The following is a 15,577-nucleotide window of genomic DNA, read 5'->3' on the forward strand; positions in this document are numbered from 1 at the left end:
TTCGCAAAAAGAAAAGGAGTACTTGTGGGACCTTAGAGACTAACCATTTTATTTGAGCATGAGCTTTCGTGAGCTGTAGCTCACGAAAGCTTATGCTCAAATAAGTTGGTTAGTCTCAAAGGTGCCACAAGTCCTCCTTTTCTAATTAGAGGGATAATTTCAAAACAATTTATGCATGAATAACAACAAAAAAAGAACCCAGACTTTATTTAATATGATAGGATACTTTTTTAAAAAACACAATATCTTGGGAAATATACAATACACTTAAAGGGACACCTGTTAAAAGAATACAACTATTACAAGAATACATTTTGCAGTCACTAAACCAAAGTATAAACAGAAACATTATACCCCCACCTCCAAAAGCGTGTGCATGCTCGCACGTGTGTGTTTTCTCAGAAAAAAAATAGGCACAGTATTTGAAAACAGGCTGGTACAAGAAGTTAACCTGTTCTGAAGGCCACGAACTAAACCCTTCAATCAGAAGCCTCTTGAAATTTTGGAAGAATTTGGATTCAGATCCAAACTTTAACAGACTGAACTATAATAATTCCAGCTCCAAACCCCCTTCATTTTTTGGAAAAGTGAGGAACTGAATTTTATAGCTTGCTCTCTGTCTCGGACACCGCTCTTTGTGCATGTCTTGTTTTCATAAACCAAACACTAGTGACATCTACCTCTTCTATGACATGGATGAGATTTTTAAAAGCTCTCAGCATTACTCTGCTCCAATTGAAGTCTGTGGTAAAACTCCCATTGACTTTAATGGGAACAGAATTTGGCTAATGCTGAGTACTTTTGAAAATCTCACCCCATACATCTATCTGATTACAACAATCTCCGAGGACCTGGTGTCTGTTACAGAGTGATACATGTAATGTAAAGCTAAGTTGCAAAATGAGCTTTTTGGAACCAAGGGAAAATATTTTATTTCAGAGGTATTTTGTAAGAGATGATCGCCAGAGTACAGCGTACTCCAAAAAAGAAGTCAGGACTAGAAAAAGATTAACCTAAAATGTTTCCTCTGGTAGATCTGAATGCCCATTTATATCACAGAATTCTGTAGTTAGACCCTTTTGAGCAATGATTCGGAAAGAACAGTCAGCTAAACCATGCCTTTCAGATCAAGGCTTTGAAAGTGAAGCATGTCTCTCCTCTGTGGTGACAAAGTGTAGTAGTAAAGTGTACAAAATAAATATGGCCACCAGCCAACATAACGGGTCCTTATTCTTCAGTCCACAAAGTGGGATCATAAAGACCAGTGAGAAACTTTCCTTGACTGGCAATTATGGAAAATATGATCCTTTAGGATCACACTCCACACACTAGTGTACCTACAGAACATAGCCCTGCATGATTAGGTGATACCAAAGCATCTGCACTAATAGTGACTGAGGAGCCAAGTCAGGGAAGGCAGAGTGCATAGGGCACTGGTCTGGCTGGCAGGTTCTGTTCCTGGATCTGACACTGACCTGCAGCTTGCTCTGGGGCAAGTCATTTCACCCTCTCTGAGCCTCTATTTCCCAGCCTGCCCTCCTGTTTATTTAGACTGTAAGTTCTCCAGGGCAGGGACTGTCTCTCACTAAGTGTTTGTACACTGCCTAACACACTGCGGCCGTGATCTTGGTTGGGGCCTTCAGGCATTACAATAATACAAGTAATAACAATAACAGTATCTCTTCTCAGACAGCAGCCAATACTGAATGGTGAGAGGAAGAGAAAATACAACCCAATTGTGACAACACATTGTCAGCTGAACAGTATTATCCACAGGTGAAAAATACCTTCCTGTCATAAAACTAACCAGCCCTTTTAAAAATCCAGCCACCATATTTGATACCAACAGCTCCTGCATAAGCAAAATCCACTACATGCTGAGTGGTCAGTAAGAGTGGCCTCATGTTTTGTGTTCCAACTCACTTGAAGTGAGAGATCAGAAGTGGGGGATCCCATGATTCCACTGTTAGAGGGGAAGACATGGCCGGCCCATGAGTTGCTGAGGTTGCAAAGGAAAAGCAGCTTTTTGACTTACTTATGCTTAAACCCAGTGTTGTTGAAAATATAGATCCTTTAACTGTTTCTAAATAATTCATGCTATTAATTTAATATTGTGACCCCTTCTTAGTACTTGGCTCTGTGTACTAACACTGCATATACTGAAGAGTAACTGGAGATTCTGCAGTGTACTGAATGCCTCATACTTGGATTGCATCAAGAGCTGATATCCATATCCACATGCCCACATATCTGAGGCAAACAAACACGGCGTGCATGGAAGATATAAAGGAGTACTTTTGTACACAGCTCCGTATCTAGCGGAGTGCCACAGGGGTTGGTCCTTGTGCCGGTTTTGTTCAACATCTTCATTAATTATCTGGATGATGGTATGGATTGCACCCTCAGCAAGTTCGTGGATGACACTAAACTGGGGGAAGAGGTAGGTATGCTGGAGGGTAGGAATAGGGTCCAGAGTGACCTAGACAAATTGGAGGATTGGGATAAAAGAAATCTGATGATGTTCAACAGGGACAACTGCAGAGTCCTGCGCTTAGGAAGGAAGAATCCCATGCACTGCTACAGGCTGGGGACCGACTGGCTAAGCAGCAGTTCTGCAGAATAGGACCTGGGGATTAGAGTGGACCAGAAGCTGGATACGAGTCAACAGTGTGTCCTTGTTGCCAAGTGGGCTAACAGCATATTGGGCTGCATTAGTAAGAGCACTGCCAGCAGATCAAGGGAAGTGATTATTCCCCTGTATTTGGCACTGGTGAAGGCACATCTAAAGTACTGCGTCCAGTTTTGGGCCCCCCACTACAGAAAGGATGTGGACAAATTAGAGAGAGTCCAGCAGAGGGCAACAAAAAATATTAGGGGGCTGTGACACATGACTTATGAGGAAAGGCTGAGGAAACTGGGCTTATTTAGTCTGCAGAAGAGAAGAGTGAGAGGGGATTTAATAGCAGCCTTCCGTTACCTGACGGGGGGTTCCAAAGAGGATGGAGCTCGGCTGTTCTCAGTGGTGGCAGATGACAGAACAAGGTACAATGGTCTCAAGTTGCAGTGGGGGAGGTCTAGGTTGGATATTAGGAAAAATATTTCACTAGGAGAGAGGTGAAGCGGTGGATGGGTTACCTAGGGAGGTGGTGGAATCTCCATCCTTAGAGGTTTTTAGGGCTTGGCTTGACAAAGCCCTGGCTGGGATGATTTAATTGGGATTAGTCCTGCTTTGAGTAGGGGGTTGGACTAGATGACCTCCTGAGGTCTCTTCCAACCCTAATCTTCTATGACATGCTAATCTGGCTATGGCACATGGACACAAGATGTTTGGAGAATCTTTAAGGACAGTAAAAGGAAAGCAAAGTTCTCTTCCCACTCATACCAACATTATCCTGCCACTGCTACTCCTTCTAATGTTTTCTGGCAAACTCCCAATTTTCAGTCTTACTGTTTGCTTGAGAGAAGCACTCAGAGGAGACTGTGGTTGTCTTGCTCTTGGAGAAAAAACACACCAACTTGTGTCTCAAGATAATGGTTCAGGGGTTGATGGAGATTGAAGGAACAGGAATGATGGCTGTACAGGGTATGTCTACACTGCAGTTATACTGACTCGGGGTCATGGGGCTAAGATAAGGGGCAGTTTAATTGTGATGTAGATGTTCGGGCTCAGGCTGCAGCCCAAACTTTGGGACCCTCCCATCTCACAGGGTCCTAGAGCCTGGGCTTTACACCGAGCCCAAATGTCTACACCACAATTAACAGCCCCCTACCCCAAGCCCTGCAAACCTGAGTCAGCAGGCATGGGCCACTCATGGGTTTTTAATTGCAGCATAGATGTACCCAGGAGGTACAAGAGCTCCCCACTGACTAATCCACACAGGTAATTGCTGTTGGCATAAGAGGAAGATGAGCACTATACCCAAGGTCAGCAGAAGGAAATGGATTAGGGTGTAACAGGTAAGCCCAGAACTACATGATTCAGGTTCCAATTTAGGACAGCCTTTGGTTGGGACCAGCTGCAGGGAGGGCAAACACACATCCGGATGCCCTAGGAATGCAGGCAACCACCACCAATAAAACAGCAGTTCTATGCAGTTCTCCAGCACAGTGAGTATAATGACATCATTTTCTTAAGTATGCCATTGGCTGTGAGAGCATAAGACCCTGCTTTACTGATCCTCTACCATTGATGTCAAGAGGTTTCATGGGAAACCACTTAGTATTATGGTTTAATAGGCTTATTTTCAACCACATGCCTGAAAGGCCTTTAGACATTCCTTCCACTGCCCATTTCCACTATAGTACATGGAACTGATACAAGCTCTCGCCTATCTCTATAACTGACATTATAATTTTAAATTAATCATTGCTGTCCCATGCACCGTGTCACCGATTTGTTTATTTTAAAGAATAGCAAGTGCTGAGTGCATAGGATCCTGTTCTACACAGAGATGGGTATGAGCTGCTAAGTTTGAATCCAGAACCATATTTGAATTTCCCTAGAGCTTGGCATTGTTCAGATTCATAGTTTTGGATTGACCTGGTACAGAGATACAGGACAACAAAGAAATTTGGTACCAGATCTGAATCTCCTCAATATTCAGGGTGCTGGGTAGAGCTGAGTGAATAATCTGCAGTAAATTAAATACTTGAGAAATTTTACATTTTGTTTCTACTTCACAGAATGGTCAGCAAAAAGATGGGGAAGTTGTCTGTTATACTAAATTATTTGGGATTTTCTTCAGTGAAGGAAGTCTGTGGATTGTTCAAATTGTAAATTGCAACTTGTGCTGCATTGGTGAGTCATGTGGTATTGGTTTGAGTCTCCAACTAGGTGATTTACAAAACTAACCAACCTCCCCAAAAAGCTAATTGAGAATTGCATAATGTATTGTTAAAATTAGCAGCACACGCTAACTGACAGAGAATGAACTGCAAACATTTAATTCAAAATTAATTTTTGGTGAATAGCTGGGCACCTGAATGAAAAATGTTTTTACTACAATCTTCATGGAAAGTGAACAAAGTCATATCAAAATTCCTTTTCAAATATGAATGAATATCAACTAACTTCCTCCCTGCACACTATTGTCTCAATTGAAGTGTGTGGATCTGGGTTTTGCTTCAGGACTCTAATTCTACCATTATCTGGGACCTAGCAAATTGTGCTGCACAGGCAGGACAGAAGAAACAGTAAGTTACAAGAGAAGGTGAATGCCCCCATCCACGGATTTATCACAAGGGGCTTGAAGTAAGATTGAAGGAAAGGAGTGAGAAAGCCAATGGTTCAGAATGGATGATAGGACAGAGAGAGACTTTCATAGAAGAGGAAACTAATAAACAGGATCTGAAATATGCACAAAGCTAGTCTCACTACATCCAAGAAGAGACGAGAGGGTTGGAGAGAATGTGGCTGAGCCTTGTCTCTTACATTTTATTCATTGCTCCCTGCTTGATGGTCCATCTGCCTCTGGTCTACTGGGTCAAGGTTTGGCATTAGTGCTTTTTAAAATTATGATTTTAAAAACTGAACTGAGGGAAATGAATGCTAAAGAATTCTGCATATGCTAGAGAGTCTGGTTCTAATCTTCAAAGTCCTTAATAGGTTATACAGACTGACTATCCTAGAGGCTGCCCTCTCCATCTGCAACTCACCAAAACAGCTAAGCTCAAAGGGAGAAATTAATCTCATTACTGAAAAAACACACAAGGCCCAATCCATCTGAGCCCTTCATGTGGGGCTTGAGTAGAGCCACGGATTGTGCAGGCATTGAATACTGAAGCGAATTTCACCCAAAAGGAGCACTGTGGCTGACGAATCCCCGGATGAAGCTCTCGGTAGTGAGTGCCAATGCAATCCGGAGAACAGTCTCTTTACTGTGCAATTCCTTTGCAGAAAGTATCTGAATGTACACTAGACGGAGCACATTCAGAGCACGATGCAAACTCCATCTTTTTGCACAAGTCTTCCCCAACAATGAAGGCTTAAGAATGTCCTGGTTTCATTTCTCATGCACAAATGTCGACGGGGAAAAATTAAGTAACAGTGACTGAAGCAAGGGGTACAGATGAATTTACAGACACATTTCAGGTGACACTTAAATTTTGTACATACCATGGTATCAAAACATACTGATGCTGATGGTATCAAAACATACTGTACATAGGTAAGCTAGATAAAGATACTATAGTGATGAGTGCATTAGAAATATCTAAGATAGAGAGATGGTTCATCATCCCCTTGATAACGTCAGCAATACACAGCTAACTGGTAACTGTGATTTGGAACTGTAACTAGCAGAAATCTCAGTCAGGGTGGGAATGATCATGCAGGAAACACTAAAACATTATTTTTGATGTGGAGCACTGGGAAATGCTACCACCAGAGATAAGGAGGAGTTTGAGCATCAGCAGTTTAGTCTTCTGGGAGAAACCTATATTTGCTCATTTGCCTGCCTCTTTTTTCTGGGAGGGGGACTGAGTGGTAGGAGAGGAGGAAGACATCTTTCCTGTGGCAGCAAGGAACGCTGAAAGTGTCTGCATTTCAAACTTTGCTAAGAATGTATCTTTTGTTCCTTCTCCTGCTTTGTTTCCCTTTAATGATAGCTTTGTTATAAATCCCATTTGTGAGCAGCTCTGATAAATGCAAATTTTAACTTGTAAGCAATACTTTTCAAAATACTACTACATTTGAAAATGAAAATATAAGAGCCTGAGGCATAAGATCTTCCCCATGCTACTCAACTCTCCAGTGTACAGTACTGCATGCTATTATTATTGTTGAACAGCATGCCAGGTTCTTGGCACTGTACACATCTACTGTACAGGGATATACAGCCTGTGCCCCAAGGAACTACCATATGCGGGGGCAGGGGGTGCAGAGCAAAGGGTATCGCATCAACAATAGTTGCTGGAGGCAATTTGTCTGTGAAGCTCAGGACAGCAGAATGGCTCCGGGAACACTAGGGAAGTACACAGAGGTGTTGAAGACGAATGATGTCATAGTTGAGCCCCTAATGCACCCAACCATAATCTCTCTTTATCACTTTGTGCTCAGGAATTTCAAGTACTAAAATTCTGGTAGTGCTTCAGACGGAAAGGTTTCCTGTACTGTTTTCCACCCCACACAGTCAGAGTTTGGCTGTATAATTAATATAGGCATGCAATAGGGTTCAAACACATATGACAGTGTGTGACCATCAAAGCAGTATGGCCTAGTGGCTAGGGCACTGGTCTGGGAATCAGGAGGCCTCAGTTCTGTTCCTGGTTCTGCTGTGTACCCATGGGGAACATACTTCATCTCCCTGCACCTCTATTTGCCCTCCCACCCTGTGTCTGTCCTATCTTCTTAGACTGTAAGCTCTTCAGGACAGAGTCTTACTATCTGTTTGTACAGTGCCTACCACAACAGGACCATGATCTCAGCTGAAGCCTCTAGTGTCCACTGCAATACAAATAATAATCAATGGTGGTCCAATCTTAAAGTAGGGGCAATAGGCTAGTTTTGTATTTTGACAATCATGGGAAAACCAATGGTCTTATTAATTTATTATAATAAAACTAAAGTGTAAGCTTGTTGTTTCTATCTCTTCAAGCCCAGTTTTAAAAGGTAGAAAACAAGCGGCCAGCATGGTCTTGTACAGTGGCAAGGCAGATCCCAAGATACTCTCAGCACTATCGGGCCCCTGCTTCCAAGGACCAACCCCACTTGCCCTCCCAGCAAGAGAGAAGTACCCGAATTAAAAGAGGAAGAACTCCTTAACAGAATGCTAACAGGTATATTCCCAATTCTCTGCACAGGGCATTAGCCAGGAAACCCTCATTAGTGTTAATGGGAAGCGCATGGCTAAATTGCAGCCCATTCAGTTACCAATATGAGCCTAAGGCATGTCTCTAAAGCACTACAGAAAGTCTGTGTGATTGAAGGAAAGAGGCCTCTTTGCACTTGTTTTGCAGTCCCCATGGATCTCACGCTCCGTACTGGTTTTATGAAGGTGGGGGGGGAGTCCTTAGAACTGGATAGAAAATAAACAATACAAGAATAGAAAATGAAACAACACCACGAACTCTTCACCTGCAACAAGTAGCACTGAGGGCTGGGCCAGGGGACTTTTCAGAGCATAAATGTCTGTCACTGGCAGGAAGTTTAGTCATGTTTTTAAAACAGTGCTGAAGATGTGCCCCATTACATGTTGAGATGAAGCTCCCTGGGTACAAAAGGATGGTTATTCTAAGCTCCTGTGTTATTTCTCAGAGACATTAACAAGGCAGAACAAAGCATAAACTGAGAAAGAACAGTACAGACAATTCCTCTAACAACCCATATGCTGGACACTTCTACTAACATAGGCCTGATCCTGCATACTTCAGTCACCTAAAAGTTTCACTGAAGTTTTAAACTCAACCTGCTTGTATTTTCCTCTGGCTGCTACTCCATAATTGGCAAACGCATATTACTCTTGCTCAGGACTAGGAGACACCACTCACCATTCTGAATGTCCATTCCCCAGAGGCTAAGTCTCACCCCCAGCCACCTGCTAGTGGACGGTCACAAGTTTACAAACCATGCTGATCACTGGCAATGTGACCATAGCACATCCAGGGGTTTCATTCGCAGTGAACAAACCCCTTAAGACGTGAGTTCCCCCACCCATCCCTCCCATGCTTAAGCTAAAAGAGCAATTATTATAATTCAAAATAAAGCTGTTTTCTGCTGGCTGTCTATATTTATTGACCATCGCTGCTGCCTTACCAGTAGCACCATCAGTGTCCACAGAGCTCCCGAGCCTCTTTATTTTCCCTCTGCTGCTTGCCTGCCTGAAGCAGTGTTACCAGGTGGCTAATTACCCCTGCAGACCTATTCAAAAGCCTTCTAGGGTGTATCAGGATTGTTTTAGGCAAGTGAAAAAAAATAAACAGGTTCAGGTGTTCTGGGGATAAAATAGAAAATTGGGCTTACATGAAATTCTGGTTGGAGGAAGAAAATACTCAGTATATGCGGGGGTGTCTAGAAACAATGCTGAGGTGATGGGAGCAACATTCGGAAGTGGTAGATAGTTACTCCTGGTGCTGGCTCACTCTCACAAGCTCATTACAGCAGAGTAACAGATTGACATGTATCAGAGTAGCAGCCATGTTAGTCTGTATCCGCAAAAAGAAAAGGAGTACTTGTGGCACCTTAGAGACTAGCACATTTATTTGAGCATAAGCTTTCGTGAGCTACAGCCCACTTCATCGGATGCATGCAGTGGAAAATACGGTGGGGAGATTGATATACACAGAGAACATGAAACAATGGGTGTTACCATACACACTGTAAGGAGAGTGATCAGGTAAGGTGAGCTATTACCAGCAAGAGAGCGGGGGCGGGGGGAGGGAACCTTTTGTAGGATAATCAAGGTGGGCCATTTCCAGCAGTTGACAAGAACTTCTGAGGAACAGCGGGGGGGAGGAATAAACATGGGGAAATAGTTTTACTTTGTGTAATGACCCATCCACTCCCAGTCTCTATTCAAGCCTAAGTTAATTGTATCCAGCTTGCAAATTAATTCCAATTCAGTAGTCTCTCGTTGGAGTCTGTTTTTGAAGTTTTTTTGTTGAAGAATTGACACTTTTAGGTCTGTAATCGAGTGACCAAAGAGATTGAAGTGTTCTCCGACTGGTTTTTGAATGTTATAATTCTTGACGTCTGATTTGTGTCCATTTATTCTTTTACATAGAGACTGTCCAGTTTGGCCAATGTACATGGCAGAGGGGTATTGCTGGCACATGATGGCATATATCACATTGGTAGATGTGCATGTGAACGAGCCTCTGACAGGGTGGCTGATGTGATTAGGCCCTATGATGGCGTCCCCGAATAGATATGTGGACACAGTTGGCAACGGGTTTTGTTGCAAGGATAGGTTCCTGGGTTAGTGGTTCTGTTGTGTGGTGTGTGGTTGCTGGTGAGTATTTGCTTCAGGTTAGGGGGCTGTCTGTAAGCAAGGACTGGCCTGTCTCCCAAGATCTGTGAGAGTGATGGGTCATCCTTCAGGATAGGTTGTAGATCCTTGATGATGCGCTGGAGAGGTTTTACTTGGGAGCTGAAGGTGACGGCTAGTGGTGTTCTGTTATTTTCTTTGTTGGGCCTGTTCTATAGTAGGTAACTTCTGGGTACTCTTCTGGTTCTGTCAATCTGTTTCTTCACTTCAGCAGGTAGATACTATAGTTGTAAGAACGCTTGATAGAGATCTTGCAGGTGTTTGTCTCTGTCTGAGGGGTTGGAGCAAATGCGGTTGTATCGTAGAGCGGTAGAGTCTTTCATAGTGTAACTGGAGAAGGATTGGAACTTTAATGAAGGGTGTTTCTGGATGTTACTTGAGGGATTGCAGAGGTTATGGGTTCTAGTTATCACTGCAAGGAGTGATGTGATTTCAGGTTAGGGGGTGTTGGCTGCTGTTATTGGAGGATGAATTGGGGGTTATTAGAAGTGATTTGGGGGTATTGAAAAGGAGGTGAGTTCTAAGTAGCATGACTCACTCCCCTCCCACCCACCAACTGACCTTGAAGGGAAAACTACAGAGAGGACCCAGAGACACTCCAGCAGGTAGGGGCTGAAACAGCAAAGCAGAGAGGCATGTGGTCAGGTAGAGAACTTTCTAGAGTATTGACTGAACTTTCTCTGAATTGCACTGATTGGTTGTTTGCTCTAATCTCTCCCCGCAGTCTTTTCACTCCACAGCTGCTCCCTTACTATCTTCTCCCCCACCCCATTCCCCTCACCTTCCCTTTTTTCTCATTTAGCTGATCTCTTTTGAAGTGCCCACTCCCAAAACAACAACTGTGGCACTAAAGTGAAGTTTGCTGCCATCATATAGTTCACTATGCTTGTGTGTTATACCTCTCCCCCCACCCTGCATCTGTCTGGTCTACTTAGATTGTAAACTCTTTGGTGCAAGGATGATCGCCTACTGTTTTTGTACAGTGCTCAGCAAAATGGGGTTTCACTTTTGGTTGACCCTTAGGGTTGTGTAAGAAACATGATTAATAATAAAAACAGCTGTTGAAGGATCTTTGCCTGCTAATAGTGTACCAGCAAAGCGAAGGGGGGGAGGAGAATAAATGCAATAGAATAGATGTTTATGAATCAGCTTTTCTGTTTGTATTTCTCACCCATGCCAAAAATAAATGATGGACCATATTCTGCTTCCCTCGTGCTTCTCCACTATGTCAATAGGGTTACACAGGTGACTGGGAGCATTTGGATTGAGTTTCAAATCCATTTTATGAAGTATGGGGGAGGCAAGGAGAGAGGACAGGAAGGTGTGGATTCTGAACCTGCTCCTATGGGTTTGGCCCATTTTCCAGTTCCGGTTTGGAGCTGGCTGAAATCTTGCCATAGAAGCAGTTCTCATAAGATTTTTGTCCAAGATTTTCACTATTTGGAACTGAACTCTCACAAGATTTTTGGCACCATGAAATCTAAATCCAAACTGTTTCCAATTCATCCAGCCCAGCTTCCACCGTAAACCTAATCTTTCTCGGGATCCAAACAGTTTTGACCAGAACTGTTTGTAAATTTTCTGGAGCAGCTTTTTTTCGTCGGAAAATGCCAGTTTGTTGGAACTGAAACTTTTTTTCATGGAAACATACAGGTTTGAAGAAACTTTTGTTGCGACGGGGTGCTCAAGTCCAGGATTGAATTTCTGGTTGAAAGCAGAGAACGAGAGATGGAGAGGACCCTGACCCTACTCTGCCTGACTGGGAGCAAGAACAAGTGAGGAAGTGGGTCTCCCACATTCCAGATCAGGGCCCTGATTACTTGGCAAAACAGTCACTCTCTCTCGTGTGGGAGTGGGTTCTCTTTACATCTATAATTAAATATTCACTGAGGAAACAGCAAGAGGCTGACTCAATAGTGCAGCGGTTAGGGCACTCACCTGGGATGCAGGAGACTTGGGTCTAAGTCCCTGCTCTGTCTGATTCACTGAATATGGAATGAAAACAAATTCCCAAAACTCAAAATTTCTCTCAAAACAGAGCTCTTGTTTTTAAGCCAGCCCTATCCTCAACCCATTTCCACTGTTTCATACAGCTTGCCATAACACCACCTTTGACCTCACATTTTACAATAGCCTCTTCGTGGGATACATATTTGTGTGTAAATATATGAGCTACATCAGACAAAGAAAGAGAAGAAGCCCAAAAGGAGGGAGGGGCAGGGGAGGTAAGATACCTACCAAGCTGTTTGTCTCTAAAGTGTTGCCAGTCGTGAAAGGACTTGACGTGCTAATATCCGTTCATTCAGACTCTTACAGACATGCTAAGAGCGTGACGGCTGGCAGGCGCTGCATTTAAGTGCTGTTACTGAGGCCCCCAAATATTGACAGAGTGCCAGATTCTAAGAAACTATTGATGTATGCAGCCGGCCGCTGCTCCAGACACCTCTCAGACAGAGTCTTTAAATGTCACAGATTAATGAATTTTCATGAAATGGAGAGTGAGAAAAAGAATTAAAAAAAAAAAAAAAAAAAAACAAACCCCACAGCATCCACATTAAATCAACTTTTATCCTAACACAAAACTCTGTTCCAAAGGGTAGAAATCACTATTAGATGGTATAGGATCATTATAGTTAAAGAGGGTATAGGAAGGAAAAACCCAAAGATCTATGAGACTGGTGTTTCTCAACCTTTTTGATACTAGGTACCAGCTTACTGCCTTCCTAAACTGTGTGAGGAAGATCTCCGGGTCCAGCACCGGTCCATGGACCAGTCATTGAGGAAACACTGTATTATATCATCACATACATCCTTAATGCAAAGGCAGGATTTGAGATGATGATGGTTTTGCAAAACCACAAGCAGGGATGATACAGATCTGGGTCTCCCTTTACCCAAACCATTTTCGGTGCAAAAGGGCTTAAACTGCAAAATCTGCATCTGGATTTCGGACATTAAGATAGAGAAAGTTTTGGTTGAAGCCCCTGTTTACTATAGGTACTATACTAGATCTTAAAGAAGAAGCTGTATAAAGTTATCTGATGACAGGAAATGTCATGCGATAACAAGTATGCTGATTATTTTTCTTTCTGCATTTATACCGGTGAAGCTGAATACGTATGAAAGAATTTCAAACACCATTAAAATGTAATAATGCAAAATGCAGTCAGCACATAAATGACAACCCTATGCACGAGACATCATTTTAAAGAAGGGGAAAGTGAGAGGATAATGCACACAAAGGTAAAAATGGGACACTTATAACCAAACTACATTAAAAATACTGCTTTAATGAGCGCCTCTACGTACAGTACGTTGGAGTCGTGGATCCACATGCTATTTGTTCCATTGTTTACAGAAGCACAGATGTTAATTCCTGCCAGGCTGAATTGTCCTTATTCCCCCCCCACCCTTCAAAAAAACAAAACAAACTTTCCTTGTAGATTTCCATTGAATGTGGTGACACCTAGTGGGGTGTGGGAAGAGATGTTCAGCTACGGGCTAGCTTCTTCCCTCCCACAACCCATTTGCAGGGTCACTTGATAAGACTTGCACAAGAAATGAGGTGCTGCCCAGGCCAGAATCACCAGGATTTAAACTGAGGTCCTGAGATGCTCAGAGTGTATTTCCAAAGCAAATGAAGCTCGTTATTAAAAGCCACCCATCTGTTAAGGGCAGTTTTTCCTCACCCTGGTGTGCTGTGTCACTAAAAGTAACTATATCAGACACACTGCGGGTGGAGGGAGGTAGGCTTAGTCACACATGCTACAAGCTAGGTAGCTGGGTATGATTTACACCCAGGGATAGTATCCTAGACTGGAGAGTAGTCCCTTCTGTGGGGAGAGAGAAAGTGAGCAAGCTAGCAAGTAGCAATCCATAAGCTTCATTAACACAAGACTTTATGGTTCTCCAGTTCATTTTCAACTGTGGGAAATGTGAACTCTCTGCCCAGAAATATTCATGTCAACATCCTCTATCTCTTGGCCATCTACAAGTTCATTTTAAGAAGAGGAAAATATTCAAATGAGGTTTTATTGTCACATCATTTTGCCAGTCAGGTTATTTGTGACTTACTTCCCCCCCTCCCCAACTCACTATACTGAGCGCTAACATGAAAGGACTGTCACATGCTGTTGCCAAAGCAAAATATTTTATTTTTAAACCAAAAAGCTCCCCTTCTGATAAGTCAGATGGAAATTGGTTTATGATCTTTCTGATGTTGAACTCCTACTACTGGCATCACAGCCTCGCTTTTAAGTAGCATGGTGGCCCTTGGAAATCCTTCTGCACTTAAGAACAGTTTGTTTGCAGCCTTACCACCTCAGTTCTGCAGCCCTCATTCCTGAGAACCTCTCAACTGCTGTTGTACTGATCCAAGTAAATTTCCCTGGAATGGCATCCAATTCTTTACCATGGTCCATCCATTCATTCCCATCATCCATTCCAAAGGGAGGCATTTAAACCACTTACTGCCACCTAGTGAAGCTGGTTATATTTCAAACAGGGACTGGTGAAGTTACACATGGAAATTTCAAAATTGTGTGTGTGGGTGGGGGGCTACAGCAGCCACGTGCCAATATACTGACCTCCTCCCCAACACTGGCTGTCAGCAGGGCTTAAACCAGGATCTTCTGCAGTGCTTCCAGTGCAAACCTCAGCTGCTTGAGCTAAAGACTAAATCCAGGAGCTGGCATGAGTAGCGGGCAGCTCTCCTCTGTGGATCAGCCATGGAGAGGGGAGACAAAACACACATGGAGCAGTGGGTTACACTAACGTGCATTTCACATGGCTGTCAGATAACTGAGCACTCAAATAGGTGAGGAGGCAATGTGTCCAGGTGTTCCTCTTTAAATACTTCATTAATCATTAAAGAACAATTAAATACAGATTTTTCACAAGGGATCCATTTAAAACATGGTTGAATACTTCAGTACTTCAATATTCTTTCATTAGTTCAAACAACCACTCAAAAGTCCTGTCTCCATTTGTCTCTCTCTCTCCCACAGGAACTGCTGTTCTGGATCAGACCTAGTGGTCCACCAGCCCAGTATCCTATCTCCAGCAGTAGCCAGCAACAGATGCTTCAGAGGAAGGCGCAAGAGACCTCATAGTAGGCAGATATGCGTCTATGCAGGTCTCATCCTACTCCCCAAGAGAGACTGGCTTCCGCCTTGAAGCAGGAGGTTTAATAAATTGTCCAGAATTTGACAGCATTAACTATTGTAATTCCACAGCATGCATCCGATGAAGTGAGCTGTAGCTCACGAAAGCTTATGCTCAAATAAATTGGTTAGTCTCTAAGGTGCCACAAGTACTCCTTTTCTTTCTAGGTATTCTTGTTATTCATAGAGATGTTTTATTCTTTTCTGACTCTTGCTTGCTCACTCATTCTCAATCAGTTGCACTGAAATGTATTTTCCCTGAACTCTGCTTAGTCTGAGGCTGCGTTACAGACAGTACAGCACACTTCATTCCCAAGTCTGTGCTGTGAAATGACAGGCCTATCACAAAGGCCATTCTGTGATGATCTCTGTCATCACAAATGTTGAATGTACCACTGGGCAATGCAAGCGCTGTCTCCTCAATGATGGAGT

General features: G+C 43.1%; 1 protein-coding gene across 9 annotated transcripts in view; it reads right to left on the reverse strand.

Annotated features, from left to right (window-relative positions):
• ZBTB20 (zinc finger and BTB domain containing 20) overlaps window positions 1–15,577 on the reverse strand; it is a 603,210-nt gene that overhangs the window by 227,346 nt on the left and 360,287 nt on the right. The gene's annotated exons all lie outside the window — the stretch shown is intronic.

This window comes from Eretmochelys imbricata, chromosome 1 (genome assembly GCF_965152235.1).
Source record: "Eretmochelys imbricata isolate rEreImb1 chromosome 1, rEreImb1.hap1, whole genome shotgun sequence".
In the NCBI taxonomy this organism is placed as follows: domain Eukaryota; kingdom Metazoa; phylum Chordata; order Testudines; family Cheloniidae; genus Eretmochelys; species Eretmochelys imbricata.